Consider the following 16,585-nt stretch of genomic DNA (forward strand, 5'->3'; position numbering starts at 1 on the left):
AAATTGTAAAAAAAATCTAACTTCCGTAATTTGGTTTGTTTATTCATTCTTAAATTAGACAAAAAATATAGGAGGCCAGTGACATACTCAGAAATTTCTAATTACGTTACAACGAATATAAAAAATTCCGTTCAAAAAATGGGTTGTCTAAAGAAGAAAATATTTGAATCAAGCATATTTACTGCAAAATTGTATTGAATATATTATGGAATATTTAAAAGCAATTTCGAAGTTATTCCTAGTTCAACAATGCTTAACGAAATTGTTATTTCTAAACATCATTATTACTTTTTAACAATATTTAATACAATTATTATACATTTTAATAATAAAGATTATTTTTATTCCACAAATAAAGAAATTATGAAATCTTTGAATTTTGAACCTGAAAAATAAAAGGAAGCATTCTTATAACAATTGCAAATAATCGAATAAAAAGAAAGACAACAATAGAACTGGAATTTCCGAATTTTTTTGTAGATCAAAATCTTCTCTTAGAACTATCCTTTCAAGACCAATTCTGGATTTGACGTCGAGAAAGATATGAAAAGGAAAAGAATTCCAAATCTTTTTGACCAGATTCCGCTCACTAAAGTGTTCATATAATTCCTTTTTTTTTCCCGACTTCGGACAGCGCATATAAACAGAAAGAAAGAGAACAGCTGTCTAAAGTTTTTTTCGGCAGGTGAGAACTTATTTTTTTCTTTCTAAAAACTTTGTCCATATAAGCAAAACGGGAAATGTGAACGGAATGGTATTTTTCTGTCGCCTTTACGAGACATGGTGTGACATATGTCAAACATTCCAAAGCGTAGTTTGTATTCCTTTGGAATCTGAGACGCTAAATATGCTCCGATTCACGATTCTAAACTTCAAGCAAATATTTGTACTGAGAAATTTTTCGTTAGTTATTTCTTAAAAGATGAAATTTGTTGAAGCGAGATAAATACCTAAATACTGCATTTTTATTTCGTTATTAGATTCTTTTAAAGATGAGGATTCATTAGTACTTTGCTTTTGAAGTTTTATGTAAATATCGAAGAAAAAATCTGTTTTGAATTTATAGTGCAAGTAGAATTTTTTAGTGATTAGTTTTATAATATGAGCTGAATCAATAAAATCGCTTGTATGGTTTTTTGATAATCATATATTTGCCGTTTATAGTAAATAGAAACTATTACGTGAGTGTAAGTTTGAATCATATTTTTACTTTCTCGTTCACGAAATACAGCTAAAGTATTGCAATCCTTAAAGATTTTGAACTCGAGATTTTTCCGAATCTCCGCATTTCAGACCTTACTGTGATCGAAAACACATTTTTGGTATTATGTCTGTCTGTCTGTGAGCACGATAGCTAAAAAAACTTTCATCTAGATGGATGAAATTTGTTATATTGACTTTAAACTAAATTTGGAGTTTTATATCATATTGTTACGAATCTGTGATACGGCTTCCCAGCATATCTGGTTCCATAGGAGGTCCTAGAGCTTGGCGATAAACTTGGCGACTTTGGCGCCAAAATAGATTATACTCGAAACATCGAATTTTCCCGATCCGTCAATTAGGAACAGAGATACGCCTCGTACGTTCCTGATTGGTTGAGAGGCTTCTTGCCCCACCTCCTGAGACCTATAAAAGGAACAGCCTGCAGCTGCCGAGTAGTCGCAGTCGTGAACCAAATCGGAGAGAGTAGTCGAAGAGTAGTAGGAAGTGACAGAGGCGAGAGTAGTCGGAATCGACGCTAAAGAACTCGCCTTCCAGAGATAAGCGGAGCAGCGACGGAGTCAAGCTAGTGCTGAACTAAGCTGTGCGCTAATGTCTGTTGTATGCTGCTGTGTACGTTGCACGTCTCGGCTGAAGATAATCGTCTTCTGTGCTGTATATAGTTGTCGTCTTTGTGCTGTCCTGTGTGTCTTCGTGTAAATAAACGCCGTTCTTTTATTTTCTACTGCCGCCTGGTGATTGAGCGTTCTTCACACCATATAACTTCCACTATCCAAACAAACCCTGGGAAATTTCGTAACAATATTTTGAAGGAAATTCAATGATAAGGTATATGTATCTATCTGTTCAAATAGAAGAGAATGCGACAATTTCAAAACGCGAAGGCGTAGAGATACAGGTTTTGCATATAAAATGTAAATTCTTATTTTGTAAACTTTGAACCAAATCTATAAAAGTGTTGATCATATGTCTGCCTGTACTTTTGCATACTTGTAAACGCAATGGATTAAATCAATGAAATTCAGTATGTTATTTTGTATTTGCAATAGTAGTTCCATGTCAGATTTTGGTTGCATTCGCTGCGGAAATGGTGTATGCCAAAATGCCTATTTACACGATAGACTCAGTAAAAATGCACTAAGAATGCTAAAGAATCCTCTATAAATAAATTAAAATATTTCTTTACACTTTTTGCGAAATGTAGTTGATATATTTCGTTGTTAATATTAATATAAATGTTCACCATTGCTCATGAAAGCAATGAAGTACTGACTAAAAAGTAAAAAATGCTTGATAAGAAATGTCACGAGAGTTACATTCTACAACCTGAGTAAAAACTTTAAGGCCAGTAAAAATTTTTGAGAAAATGGAAACATATAAACTGAGGAATTAAAATACCATTTGATTGATAATTGAGCTTCAATAAAAGTGAAAAAAGTAGAAAAATTAATTTGCAAGTATTTTATTATTAGAAAATATTACAGAACACACAGATGAATATTTGAGCCCGAGTAAAAATTTTAAGGCCAACATAGAAAATAACATATAAGAAAAAAATTACAAATTCTTAGAAGGTTGTGTAGGAGCCATTTCTTCGAATTACTTCAAATATTCTTGTTTTCATGGATGAAACGAGTTTTTGACAAAGGGTGAGGTCGGTTTTATACCATTCATCTTCGATAGTAGATTTCAGCTCTGTTGTTGATGTAAAATGTCTCCCATTTGCATAAACTCTTCTTGCTAAGTCACCCCAAAGGTTCTCGATTGGGTTGAGGTCAGGTGATCTAGATGGCCATTTCATAGTTTCAACATTGTTGACTTGGAACCAATGTTTTGTGCTGTTACTCGAATGGATCAATGCCTTGTCTTGCTGATATTTCCAATTTCCTCCAGCAAGACTTTCAGCATTTGGCAAAAGATGATTTGTTAGGACATTTTGGTATCCTTGTGCATTCATTCTACCTGAAACGAATGTAATTGAGCCCACACCATTGTAAGCAAAACAGCCCCAAGTCATAACAGACCCTCCACCTAATTGGCGCTTGGAGAATATTTCTTTTTCATTTTTTATATCATGCCAGTAGAAATTCCAGCCATCTGGTCCATCCAAATTCCATTTTTTTTCGTCAGAAAAAATAATTTCTATCCATTGGTTGTCCCAGGTCATGACTTTCTGGCCAAAGTTCAAACGCTCTAGTCAATTTTGCTGTATAAGTGAACCTTCCAGACCTTCTAACTGTATTATAAATCGTTTTGTGACAAACTTTTAAACCTGTCGTCGGAATCAGTTTCCTGGTTGAGTACTTTCCAGTAGATGCGAGTTGGAAAACTCTTCTTTCATCACGCGAGGGCAAAGCTTTAGGTCTTCCCCCAATATTCTTTTTACCATAATTGTCTTTCAATTTAAAAAATTTTTTGACTACAGTCTTTGATCTTCCTATCTTTATCGCAATAGCACGACTACTCATTAGTGTTGAAGACAAAGCTTCGATCTGTCCTCTTTCACGATCAGTTAACTTCTTACCCTTCGCCATCTTCACAAAGATCACCAATACTTCGAAGAAACGTATGACAAATATGAAAATTGCAGCGTTGTCACAAGCTAGTAGTTGCAATGGTAATTACACGATTATATTATATTTAGTTTTAAAAAATGACTGGTGGCCTTAAGGTTTTTACTCAGGCAGAAATACTAACTTTGTAAATAACCACATGTTTCTCATAATTATGTATTTACAAATTTTGTTTATGGCCTTTATTTCTTATCAATGAACTTTAATAATATTATTTGAATCCCTTTTATTTCATTTTACATTTTCTCAAATTTTTACTGTCCTTTAAGTTTTTACTCAGGCTGTAGATATCACTAAGATAATAGTAGCTTGAAAATATTTTATATAGATTTCGCTTGGTTGAACGTTTTAACAAAGAAGAAACAAACCTATATTTGTTTTCTTTGTTCTAAATGTAACTATTTTCCCTTCTTTTAATGGTCAGATGCTGTTCTTCTCGTAGTAGGATCATTAGTTGCCTTGCTGTAGAATTCTCTTTTAAAAATAAGTTTCTTTTGAGATCCCATTTTCGATATATACTGTTATTTTATTTTTGAAAATCCTAAATATATGTTTTCTCGTGGTCTTTTATATGAAAATAAACAAACGGTAATATTTGATTTTAAATATTTTTTTGTTTTTTTTCCCGTTCAAGAACAACTGTGACTCATTTTCCTAATGTGTTTACTATGATTTTAAAACGGCTGATTTTATTTATTCATATTTTTTACTTCCAAGTTGAAATTGTTATTTAAGGAGTTTCTGGTTTAATGAATCTCGTATGATCTCATTTTCTCCTTTCTTCCTAGTTCTGTTTCATTAGGAATGCATAGAATTCTCAGAATTAAGAAAGAATCTAGAAGTTGAAAATAATAACTTAAGTAATGTGCTGATGGCGCCAGAAAATCTTAACACTGAAAGATGTTAAAAATTGACAGTTTTTAACCAGCTGTTTGAAGGCTTTGCCTTTCATTTGTTGTGGAAGGATAATTTGGAGGAATATTGAGAATTTTAAGGAGATTTTCTTAATGTGGTGGCTTTCTCCTTGTTTAAAGTGGCCGCGGTGGCCTGGTGGTAAGGTCTCGGCTTGTGAGTCGTAAGGTTTCAGGTTCGAGACCCGATTTCACCTAAGAACCGTCGTGTAAGCGGGTCTGTTGCACGTTAAATCCGTCATGCCAAACGTCCTCCCGCTGGTGTGGTGTGGCGTGGAGAGGGGGTGCCAGCTCGGGTGTCGTCCTCCTCATCTGACCGGGGTTCAAAATTACGAGGTGCGTCCCAAAATAGCCCTGGTGTTGCTTTACAATGGGATGTTAATATAACTAAAACTAAACTTCTCCTTGTTTAACAGGTTGATAGTTGTACTGGAATAGGAGGGGAAAGGTCAGAGATGGACCACTTTGTGAATAGGATATCATTTTAATGAATCGGACGGTTATAATAAAAACAGCATTCATCCACAACAAATCCTGTCGATGCTGCTTCATTCAGTGGTGGCTGGGTTGTCGGTTGTACACAAGAAGTAATGTTTAGTACTACAGAAATCCTCTTACAGAAATTTCTATAGAATTTTAAACACACTTGTTAAAATTATGGAACTATTGAATGATCATCTTAAAAGCAAACTTTTCCCCAGAAACAATGATTTTTAAAATTTATCGTATAGCAATATTATCACCATTGTGGAAATTTCTCTAAGGCCCAGTACGATATTTTACTTGAAAATGAACTTAAATTTTTGTTGAGAAATTAACAAATGAACTTCCAAAAGATAAATCCAAAACACTGGCATAATAAGATATGCGACTACAGTCGAGATGAATTATTTTGAAAATTTTTGAAAGTAGTTTAAATTTTGAATTTTTGCATACAGTATATCGAAAATGGATCTATAAAAATAAAATAAACCATATTCCCAAACCTTTTTAAAAATTGGAAGAATGGACGTTTTTTGCTTATTTAGAGATATAAAGAAAAACAAACCCAACTATATAGCTCAGAAGCTTATCAAATGATTTCTTCAAAATAAAGCTTAAGATATATATATATATATATATAATATATTATAGATTCGGAACTAAAACAATAAGCCGTATTTCTGCAAATCTTTAAATATCGGGGTTCGGTTTAGTTATTCAGATAGAGCATTTTCTATTTTCTAAGTATTAAAAAAAACTATAGAATATTTCTAAAAGAACAGATTACTTATTCTCTAATTCAGGAATTGCAGAATATATTGAGAAATTATGCCAAATTTAAACGAAAAATATCATTAGATTTTAATTTATGACGTTTTTCCGTAAGAAAATTCAACCAAAATTTAGAACTGTCATAAGAAATTAACCATGTAAAACATTACAATAAAAGAAAATCAAAAATAAATGTGTAAAATCGAAAGAACAGAAAATGCCCAATGCAAAATATGGTTGATTACATTTCTTCAAAGCAAAACTTCGTTGCAAAGCTATTAGTATGCATAATATTTTAAATGATGGCATTTTTTTAAAATTCAAGATTAATGATTAGTTAGAAAAGAATTGGCGTTTTTAAATTACTGACATAAATAAACTTATTCACGGGTGTAATTTATCGTCCATTTAGTTGGATAGAAAGTAATAAGATTCATAATTCAGTCCCTGAAAGCACGCAAAAGGAGTAAACCGCAAAGGTCATGCTTGATTGAAAATCCGATGTTGGACATCTGATTCCTGAATCCGATTCCGATATCATATCATTTCCGAAATTCTTCCTATGTTATTAAATCTGCAAACTTTGACAAATTAAATTAAGTTTTCAAAGTGTTCATTTATAAACTACATATTCTTGAAAGAAACACCATCAATTTGTCACTCCTAGCGCACAATAATTCGGGATTGTTTAAATTCGTGGAGTTTTTCGCATTTACGCCATCTCTGGATGTTGTCTCATATTCTTATTTAATAGTACGCATTTTATTAAAAATAAATAAGTATTCAAAATATATTTTAATTTTTAAAATGATCATCCGCTTTCAGTTTTCAAATTTAGAATGTATTTCTCCCAAAGAATGATTAGACTATTTTTGAGTAGATGCATATTTACAGAACTTCCATTATGTTCCCTTGCAAGGCAAAATAGTTATTTTATTTGAAGTAGGTATGACGTGAATAATCTATAAAATTGTTTTAAAAAGCTTGGTGTTTATTGAATTTTTTTGCCTTTGAAATTTTATATATTTGACTTTTTTTTTCTTATGAATTGTTGACGACCAGCAGCTTTACTGAAGGAGAAAGTAAATTATATTCTTTAACTATCATTTATACATATTTTTTTAACATTTTGGATATGGCTTTTCTTTCTAGGTATTATTTTCTTGAACTAGGCTCAAAATTTTCTTTGAACAGCATGTGGAATTTTGTTTTTGCCTCACAAAGATAAGATTTTAACTTTTTTTTTCTAATGAAATGTATAGGTGTTTCTTTCTTGTGCCTTAGATTTAAAATATTCTTTGGCAACAACGATGAATTATAGTTTTGCCATGCAAAGAGCATAACTTGACTTCTTTCATTGAAATCCTTTGTCAGTAGTTATCTGAAACAATGAATAATTTTGCTCAGTTTTGAAAAATGAAATTTTTTAATTCTAGAATTCTAAATAAATAATATTCACCTTTACAATATATTTCATTAAAATGCATATAACAAAATTATAATGAATTTCAATTGCACTTTTTCTTGGAATCGATGTATATTTTTTTATTTTGCTGTAATCTTACGTTTTTATTAGCAACTAGTCTCCTTTAGTGACCGGCTGTTTCGCCAGGAACCTTGGTTATATAATTTCAATTACACATAGCTTTATGTCCGTATTTCTGTCAAACTGTTCAGATATTAAAGCCGCATTATTTTAATAGCCCTATTTACGCTCTACTCACAGAGTGCATGAATTTTTTTAAATGTAAACAAAATCTTATTGTTCATAATTCTGATAAAAAACGTAAGTTCTATTCAGTTGCACCTCTATTTTTATTTTTTCGTATACGTAGCGTAGAGAAAATATTGTAATTGTCAAAATTGATAAATAAATAAATAAATGAAAAAAAAATCGTACTCGAGAATTCGACGAATCTCCAGGTTTTAGACCTCCGAGTACGAAAAACACATTTTTGGAAAATGTCCGTCATCTGTCTGTGGAAAAGATAACTCAAAAACGTTTTGAGCTAGACAGATGAAATTTGGATATAGTATTTATACAGAATTTATAGATTTCTATCAAATTCTAAGTTTTTCTCGGGAGGTTCGTTTAAAGGAATGTAAATTAACACGATAATAAAAAAAACGAAGAAATCTCAAGATATAAAAATCGGTTGGCAGAATGAACATCTGAAGTCTGGAGAGTCGAACTTTGAGCCGAATAGAACAAGGGATTGTCTGTCAATCGATCTGTACTTTTAGAAACATATTGTTACAAAAATTTTTCTACAACAAAATACCGTCGATCAATCATAATAACGTAACGCATTTAATCGCTATAGTTCAGAAGCTAGCTTGCAGTCTAATCCTCCAGTTTCTTTATTTGTCGGCGACTCTGACTCCTCTTACACACAACTTCACTGCAGCTTCAAAGTGCCCTTCTTTTATAGTTCCGGGTGGAGGGGCTAGAATCAGGGCGTATCTGAGTGTATCTTGGTTCCTACTGGATGGATCGTGAAACTTCTCAAACTTTTCAGTATGATCCATTTAGTCGCCAAATTCGTCACCAAGTAGCCAAATAGTCGCCAAGCTCTCAGGTCTTACAACGGTCTTTCTCACGATGACACTATTCGTGACGGTAGCAAAATTACAGATTTGTAACAATATAAACGCGTTAATTCAAAAACGAAATTAATACATCAAATTTGGTTTGGGTCTTGTGATTACAAGTAGTCTTACAAAATCGGGGGGAAAAACGCATCTTGAACACAAATTCGATTTTACTATTAATTTCATACCAAAAATTAATAGCCAAATAACTCGCGAAGATTACATGATAGATTCAATAAAAATGATTAATTCGCATCAAAGATTAATATTTAGTAATTATTGTATGGCAATACTATGCAGAGCGTTCTCAGGATTACATCTTCATTAGAGAGTATGCGTGAAAATTTTGGGTATTACACTACCACTGATTTTATTTACATGGAAAAGTACTCAGATAATTAAGATTACTTCTTCTTTAGCTTTCAAAAATGGAAGAAAATCATAATTCAATGTTTGATGAAATAGTGAAAACGGTTTGAATTTCAGAGCAATTATGTAATGTATCATTAGAAATGAATCAAAGAAAAAAAATATTGTCAAAATTCAGGCGAATCAAATTTAATATCATTAAAAATGCTTTTTTAAATTTTAAGATAAGCTTAAAAATTATATTTGTGTTATAATATTTTCAATAGTTCTGATGGGAAAAATTATCAATTTTGTTTAATTTTTAGTTAATTAAAATTTCAATTACAATGAAAAAAATCAATCCCAGGTACACACTTTCATTCCCAATAGGACACAGAACGAACCATTTGATAAGTATACCATTTTGTTTACTATAATATTTATATCTAAAACACATTTGTGTCATCGTAATATTTGCTGAGTAAGGGGTGCTCCAAGCTAACTTAGATACGGAGCCTCATAAACCGAAGCAGATGCATTTCTAAGACACTCACAGGCTACAAGACGACAAGAATTCGGCTATAAACCATCTTGAGAAATTTCTTCGTCAGCTGCGACTGTTAATGAAGCTGTAAACCTTTAGTTGCTATGGAAACATCACTCGACTTGCTCTTCGTTGAATCTCTCACTGCATGACGTTATTCTGGTTGCGCATGGAATTAAACTAAATCAAATTATAACATACTTAATTGAGAAAAGTTTAAAATATTAAAATTATGGTTTTCTTATGATGTAATTTTTCATTTAGATATTGCAGAAGGTATTTTGAAATATAATAGTGGTCAATCAAAAAGCATAGTTTAGGTTTATGAATATGGTATTATAAATTGAAATCTGGGAAATAATTAGTTTAAAGAGGAGAAAATTTTAGTTGACTTGCAAAAGGAACTTATTATTGCATCATTGCTTGTGCTATTGTGGCATGCTTTAAATGGATGGATGGACGAATTGTTATTCTGTTAACAATATCTCATACCTGATTGTCAGAGATTAGCTAACAAACTTCTTGAACATGATATTGATATTTCCACTGCAGCTTTCGCTTTACAAATGAAAAAAAAATTATTAATTACAGTACACTTTAAATACAGATATATGATATTATTAAAAGTTTTATTTCTTTGCCATGGGATCTTTTCTATCCATAATGTTTACGAAAACTCAGATCACAATTAATCATTAAAATGTGACTGAAACAAATAGTAATCCAACAACAGAAAAAAAAGCAAAGCCTTATATATATATAGTTACGGATTAATACAAACCCACTAATAAGTCCGTAAGTTAAAAGGATTCATTTCTAGTGGGTGTATAGTGTGAAAACAATTAGCAGGCTTCTAACAAACAACGACGACTTTTATTAACACGAATACAAAGACGACAAATATACAGCCGAGACGAACACAAGACAGCACACAATAGCCCGCAAGTAGTAATCGGTAGCAATAACAACCACAGCACACAAAGTGGGCATACAGAATTTAGCAGGAGAAGGAATCTTCGTAGCTTCACTTTACGGTCTCTCCAGACGCCTGAAATTCTCCAATATATCCTCGCTTTAGCTGTATCCAACTGCCGACTCACTACTACAAGGCTGGCTACTCCACACACGACACAATGTTGCTTCTACAATAAACGCTAGGATTCGGCACACAGCTCAATTCAGCAATCGCTTGAGCTCCACACAACGCTTATTGCTTCGTTATCCTCTCGGCTAATCGATGCACGACTCCGACTCCGTACATCGCTGCAGCTTGAGACTGCCGGCTTTTTATAGTTTCTGGAAGGCGGGACGAGAAGTTTCTGGATCATTCAGGTGTATCTCGATTTCTATTGGCTGGATCACTAAAATTCTAGAAGTTCCCAGTAAAATCTATTTTGTCACCAAATTAGTCGCCAAGCTCTGAGACCACCAACGCGGCACTCGATCAGCACCCAGCAGAGCTGATCGTAAACGATCTTTCTAGTAATTGAACTAACTGTGCTGGGAAGCAACATTTCAGGTTTGTAACAATATATATATAATATAATATAATGAAAGAAAATATTAGTTATGCCTACTATTAGTTTAGTTCGTGAAGGGTATAATTAATAAAAATTGAAAACTTCATACGTTTTTCAGCTTTTTCTATTTATTCATACATAAGCTTATTCGCCCTCCCTTAAATCATTGAATTAATTCAAACATACGTACAAACGAAACATCTCACTTGCTAGAAACCAAAGAAGAAGTTGGGATTTCGCATCTGATAATAACGAAGAACAAAAATGCAGAGATATTTTTAACTCCTTCCAGCATTACAGATGGTGGTGGACGATTGTATAAACTGATTGTAACTGCATAAAATACGCCAGTCTCTGCATAAAATACAAAATCTAGAAGGTATAGTTTCATTTGACACTACTGCAATTTAATAAGTATCATGGAAATGCAACATATATTTTAATGAATTTAATGTTGAAAAGGCAGAGGTGTGATTATATTCTAATTTCTTCTGATAGCTTGTTCTACTTTGTAATTGCTTTGATCTAATTTTATCTCAAAAAATTGTAATGTCTAAAATTAAATAACTAAATAAATATGGCTTTATTTGTTGAATATATCTAAATGAATCTGCATCTTACTCCAGAATACATATATTTTTTTGAAATATGACATGAAAGATTATTTCAAAACTAATTAATTTTTCTTAATTTAAGGCATATCATTTATATAAAAATGCCTAATTTAACTGTGAACTCGGATTTGAAATCGTGGTTGTAATTCATAATTACTTGCTTCATTAGGCTTTATAAATATTCTGAATCTATTATTATTAATAATACTATTACTTTATTTAGTATCCAAATATAACTAAGACTCTGTATTCATTTGGGCATATTATTCTAAAAATTAAATATTTTAAGTATCGTTCTTTATTTTGACTTCATGCTAACATATAGTTTCGAGTTTTAGCAAGAACGAAAGATTTTTTTTTTATTTTTTAAGGTTTAATTTTCTGATAAAAATACTGAATATACCGTTTCTGTCGATAGGTTTCTCCCACACAGCGAGAGACCCACTCTTTATCTTTGCTGTACTAATGATGAAAAGAATTTCTAAAAAATATTTTAAATGAATATAAATTTCTAAAGTCAATAATTTCCGAATACTCTTTTATCGAGATACAAAAGTTGTTTCCCCTTAAACTTTTATAAACTTCGACCCTTTTACAATGCTCCAAAATTAATACACTAAGGGGAAAAAATTGATGGTACTATTTTATAAAGAAGCAGAATCAAAAACTCTGTTTATCTATCTCATTTCCGAACAATGAAATCCATTTGCATAGTAATAACCTCGTATTTGATACTTGCATCTGGGTATTTTCTTGCCTTTAAAGTGGAGATTATAACATGAATGAGATAGTTTTTGCAGTGATGAAATGATATGAATAAAATTGTCTTTCTATTCAATCGGCGAAGTTGCGTCCGCAGAACATTTTTACGACAAATTAAGAGTTTTGAACAAACTATTTGGAGGTGTACATTTTTATCGCAAATAAATTAGAAGAGTTTTGAATAAAATTTTTAAACTAACAATTACGTATAATAGAAATAATTTTGAAGGAAGTTTTCCTTAATGATTTATTACTCTTTTCAATTTCCAAAACTTTGAAAAATGAGAATTTTTTTATCATTTAAATAGATGAGTTTTCTTGCAAAATTGTTTCTTGAACCATGGCATTTTGTTTGTTTATATTTCACATACATATTCGATAAAGCCTTTGATAAAATGGCTATTGAGTTATTTACTTTTGGTCTGCTTTTATAACATTTCTAAAGCTTATATTTTTCGTTAATGTATTAAATGTTGTTTTTGAATAATATAATTTAAAGGCAAAATATGAAACCACAGCATTCTATAGAATGCCTAGGCATTGTATATAATGCTGGATATTTTTAGGAAAAGTATGAAATATGAGAATTATTACATACTTTCCCTAGTCATTGTATATAATATCTCGGTATTCTATAGAAAGGCAAATGCTATTTAGGCAAAGTATGAAAAAGTCCTGATAAGGCAATTACATAAATGACCTGCATTCCACAAAAATGCAAATATTATTTTGAAGAAATGATGAGTGACATTAAAAATTCATTCAAAATACGTGAAATTACTCAGTCTGTGACGTGATGCTGTAAATACTGACACCTTTTTTTAATAGAATAATTGAGATTATTTTTATTTTCCACAGTCATCACATCATAGCGATTGAGCAGTCAATAGTCGCTGAGTTATTTTTTAGTAGGCATTTTGGCTTTTTAATATCGTTTATTAACTTCTTGCAAGTAGTTTCGGTTAAGAAAAGTTTTTTCAGCCTGAACTTGAATTTTGGATAGTTCATTGCGGGATCGTTGTTTCATGTCTTTAGACCATGACTCTTACTCTAACACTACATTTTGCTCCTCCATTTTCATACATCAAAGAACAAACAAACAAAAAATTTGCTGAAAAAATTTAAGAGAATTGCGTATTTTGACAAACCGAGAAGTACAATTGACATATTCAGAGCCTCAGAAGCCCGTTAAAATTCAAGTGATATTTTAAACGAATCGGAGATGTATTTCATACTTTACCGGTTTCTCATTTGACATTCTATAGAATGCCTAGGAAATGTGTAAAATATGTATCGTATCATACATAACTGGCAAGATTTAGGCATTACATACAATACGTAGATATCTTATAGAATGCCAGATTTAATAATTTGCCTGTAACATACACACTGTTATAAGCATATGATGTTTATGGTGAAAGTATGACGAAGAGATTTCATCTCTTTCGAACTTTAGTGCTTAGATATGAATTATTCTGAATATAGGTATGGACGGAGGTGGCGCCTGGTTTTGTGGGCGTCACAATCTCTGCCTTTTCCTTGGCTTTTCAGTTAGGTGGACTTTTAATGTTTGAACTTCTTTTACGATTGTATACGGAGACCATCTACCATGCCTATAATATGTAAGCTGTTCCGGCCCCAATGCTAAAAGAAGATGAAGTGAAGAGAAGAACAGTTGCGTGGAAATGTGTGGCTGATACTGGAAAAGTGTATATATGTAAATAGTTATCGATTATTTAACCCATAAGATGTAATAAACGTGTTTTCGTGTACCATGACACAAATGATGACACTTTTTTTTGGCAGCACAAGTGTATTATATTTTATGGGTTAAATGATCGATAACTATTTACATATAATATACAATTAAATTCCGATTTAAATTTTGACACACTCTTCCAGTATCAGCCACACACTCTTTCAACATCAGTCCCACATTCCAGAGTAACTGTTACTCACCACTTTATTTTCTTTTAGCCGTGGGGGCCGGAACAACTATGTGGAGGTTACAGACATGAATCATCATATGCCATACTCCACCAATTTCGAGCAAGATTTTATAGTCAATTTCTTTTCGAGCAATTTCCCATTTGCTTCCTCTGGTTGGTGTGAAAGTTTTGAGAAGATTATGCTAGCTCAGGCGTCATCCTCGTCATTTGACCGTGGTTCAAAATGACGAGGTCCACCACAAAATAGCCCCAGAGTTGCTTTAAAATTGGAAGTTAATACAACTATTTTTAACTCTTAGCAATTTGGAAATATATATGTCCAGAATATAATAAAGAATACATGATGTTATTAATCATTTTTTGAGCGTTTATTATAAAAAAAGAGCATAAAAGCGCTTGAATTTCTCGTGGTCTACTCATATTTTCATTTTTTTTATTATTTTTCCATCAAGTCAAGCTTTATTTTCAGTACGATACGTATTCGAAATAGAAAATGTTTATTTTGGATAATTTTTATCCTCCTAATCAATTTAGGTAGATATTTTCCTATCTACCTGTTTACATAAATTAAGTATAAACACAGCTATTCAAACAAAACTTTTTTCAAAGATATCGACTGGAGTAAAGCTAAGATTTAAACTCGATCATTCACAAAATGGAATTTTAAAAAGCTCATTTAAAACTATCGAAGATTTAGTTGTTTAACGGAAGCCTTAGAGCATTCCTTATAAATTCCTGAAGGAAAGGAAAAGATCCGCTTATAAGTTCAAGATAAAATTCACTTATAAAAGAAATTATCCTTTGTGATATAATCAATAGCTCAGCAATCTTCAAATAATGTCATAATCTCGGTTAATGTTTCGTGTACATTAAATTTTCCAAAATGGCTGTCCTAATGTTTCGTTCCTATGTTAATTTTTATAAGGACTATAATATTACATTTCATAGGTTTAAAACACGTGTACTAAACATTGATCCTTTAAAATACCTTAAAGAATGTCCTTATTATCGCAGGTAATAAACTATTCTCATAGATCGTTAGAATTTAATATGTTTACAAGACTTAATATCCTATTAATTGCTTATAATCCTTCCTTCAGTAAAGGAAAAATTACGCTTTTAAGATTACAAAGTGTTAACTGAATTAATGAATAATCTGAATATATTTAAAATTTTACAAGGAGTGATATGTAACAACAAAATATTATTTTTGTAGTTAGTTAAAATTTATAAATTTTTTTAAATTGTGCGTTTTTTTCCCGATGTATTCAATTTAACTACCATATAACGTGAATTTCAATAAAAGCAATGATCAGTTCATGCTACTCGATGAATAGTACCATTTACAAGAAATATAAAAATTATAATTTTTGTAGTTTTGATTTTGTTTTTCACTGAGTAAGATATGTTTCCTTTTTGAATAAACTTGGATTTTTTTAAAGTTTTTTTTTATATTATATTTTTGCTTTAGTTTTTTCCAGTTCCAATTAATGATAATGATTATAACTGCTTTCTGAGAGCTACGATAGACCTCTTGATCTGAACATCAAATTCAGAAAATAATTTTAATTCCGATTTAAATTTTTTTGGAGGAACCCCTCCCCCCACCCTCAAAAAAAGAATAACGTAACCTTATGTTTGGAGTATTTGAATAAAATTATACAGTAATAAGTACTAAATGGTGGTCAATAAAATTTATTCTCAAAGGATACATGTTTTGTTACTTAATTTCAAGCGGTTTAAATTCTGCCTTTCCCTTGCTAAAGCATATAACATACTTATTAGCTTTCATTAAATTAAAAAAATAGTCTGGTATCGCATTAATTAAAGTGCTTAAAATTGGTTGTAAATTAACATCTTCGACACCTATACAGAATTGCATTATTTTATTTATACTTGGGCATATGTGATCGAGTTCATGTGCCTTAAGTATTGGCTTTTTGAGTTGGTCAGCAAAGATTTATCAAATATCTACTGATAAAGTTCTTACTACTTAGTACTTTCTTAGTTCATATATAATGTCAATAAAAATTACTATTACTCTTTCATATTAGAATATTACGATGACTATATGTCCACAGAATCGTTCGCATGTTCCGTATAATGCGATTTTCCTATTCTGTAGAATCCTCACCAATGTTGAATGAGAGTCCACTATATTTCTGAAACAAATGGTTTTAGATTTATTTCAAAGATGATTTCTTTTAAAAAGGACTGCTTTCACTCCGTTGAAAAATGACAGTTCTCCAAACTATTCTTTTTTTTTTATATAGAAGTTAAATAATATATTCTGC

This window comes from Argiope bruennichi, chromosome 6 (assembly GCF_947563725.1).
Source record: "Argiope bruennichi chromosome 6, qqArgBrue1.1, whole genome shotgun sequence".
Taxonomy (NCBI): Eukaryota; Metazoa; Arthropoda; class Arachnida; order Araneae; family Araneidae; genus Argiope; species Argiope bruennichi.